Raw genomic sequence first — 2,115 nt, 5'->3', positions numbered from 1 at the left:
CAGGGTCGGGGCTTCATTCCATCATCTGCTTGGGCAGCATCTCCTCCTTCACCTTGCCTAAATCACTCAAAGCTCTGTTGCTTGTGTCCATTATGTACAACTTCACTTTTGTGCTGATCATGTAGATCCTGTAACCTCGTCCCTCAACCAAGAATTGCAGTTGAAAATTCAGCTCTAGTTATCTATCATCACAATAAGATTGTAAAATAAATCCCAGCTGTCATAATTGTTGAAGTGCTCAATAATGTACACATCCAATATGCTGCTGCAATTGAATTCTCCCAACACATTTTGTAAATGACGTTGGTTTTCCTTGTTGTCTGTATAGGATCTTTCAAGTTCATTAGCTGCTGCTTTTGGTAGCCCACAAACCCCCTAACACAATAAACAGCAGCTAATTAACTTGAAAGACCCTATACAGACAACAAGCAAAACTAATGTCATTTACAAAATACTGTGCGAGGACCGTAACAAACACTACATTGGACAAATAGGCAGAAAACTAGCCACCAGGATACATGAACATCAACTAGCCACAAAAAGACATGACCCCCTCTCACTGGTATCCTTACATCGAGATGAGGAAGGACAGCACTTCAAATGGGGCAAAACATCCATCCTGGGACATGACAATAGAGATGCGCACGACAATCCCTCAAGCATGGCAATCCAATTGGGACTCTATCAACGAACGCATTGACTTGGATCGTAACCCTCAGAGAAAAAGTTCTCTTAGTTTTCACCGAAAACTAAGAGCACACCTTCCATTCAGATCACGTCTTCGTTTAAACACTTCGAGGCTACAAAAAAAAATCACGAACTGCGGATGCTAGAAATCAGGAACAAAGTCAGAAATTGCTGGGTAATCGGTCTGACAGCATCTGTGGAATGAAATCACACTTAACGTTCGGGTCCGGAGATAAGGAGACATTTCTTTCGCCAGAATGTGGTGAATCTGTGGAATTCGTTGCCACAGAAAGCTGTCATTGGAGGAAGCCAGGCCATTGACTATATTTAAAACAGAGACAGATACGTTCTTGAGGAGCAAGGGAATCAAAGGTTAGGGGGAGAAAGCGGGAAAATGGGATTGGAAAACCTATTATCGTTATTGGCGGAGCAGAAGGATGGGCTGAGTGGCATAATTTCTGCTCCTCTGTCTTATGGACCTTTCCTCAGAACTCGTCTGATTTCTGATTTTATTCCAGGATACAAAATGGATTTGAAGAGAAAATTAGAAAGTTTAGCAATGATGTGAACTTTAGTTTTCAAAGCTTTTGATTTCTTTTCAAACTGTGCCGAGTAGTTGAATTTATTCCCAAAACCCACAGAGGAGCTGCTATTTGAAAGAAGGAAAAAATAACATAAAAATACGGCACAATGTCAACTGGTGACCTGTGAGACGGCCCCCTTCAAAGCAGCTGATAGGTAACGCTTTCTGCTGACAGCTCTGGTCTTGGTTCATGAAAGAGTTATACAGCACGGCCCTTCGATCCAAGCAGTCAACGCCGATCATGTTCATTTGACCGTTTGACCTGGTTTTATGAATCCTGTTGTCTGATCATGAGTGCTATCCTGCACGCTGTGTTCGAGCAAATGAAGACCATCTCGTCTAACACCAGTGGCAGGAGAGGTGATAAAATCCATAATCAGAGCAAATAGTAACAGACACGTATAGAAAAGTTTTCATTGAGGTTAATTTATAAGAGGGTGCTAATGAGGCGGCTTTAAAGCACACGCGAGCTAGGTAGGAGTCGAGCCTACAATCTTCTGATTCGTAGTCAGACGCGTTATCCATTGCGCCACTAGCCCACACGGAACCCCCCGGGATAGGATGAGTCCCCTCTGCAATTCTGTGGTTTCGATGATTAAATGAGTGGCAAGAGTGAATTGACAAGAAGAATATTCAGCAAGGTAATCAGTTTCACTGCTTGACCTCGTTCACTTTGAAAGTTGATGAATTTCACCGAAAACTAAGAACACACCTCACATTCAGATCACGTCTTCGTTTACAAACTTCGAGGTTGCAAAAAAAATCACGAACTGCGGATGCTGGAAATCAGGAACAAAGTCAGAAATTGCTGGGTAATCGGTCTGACAGCATCTGTGGAATGAAAT

At 42.6% G+C, this 2,115-nt stretch overlaps 1 non-coding gene across 1 annotated transcript; it reads right to left on the bottom strand.

Moving 5' to 3' along the window:
* Window positions 1-1,736: 1,736 nt before the first annotated feature.
* Window positions 1,737-1,809, bottom strand: trnar-acg. Its single transcript has one exon. It is a non-coding gene; the product is annotated as a tRNA-Arg (tRNA).
* Between the last annotated feature and the right edge of the window lie 306 nt (window positions 1,810-2,115).

The sequence above is a fragment of the Chiloscyllium plagiosum genome, unplaced genomic scaffold (genome assembly GCF_004010195.1).
Source record: "Chiloscyllium plagiosum isolate BGI_BamShark_2017 unplaced genomic scaffold, ASM401019v2 scaf_59411, whole genome shotgun sequence".
In the NCBI taxonomy this organism is placed as follows: domain Eukaryota; kingdom Metazoa; phylum Chordata; class Chondrichthyes; order Orectolobiformes; family Hemiscylliidae; genus Chiloscyllium; species Chiloscyllium plagiosum.
Note: the sequence above shows the minus strand (reverse complement) of the source record. Positions and strands in the feature narration are given on the sequence as shown.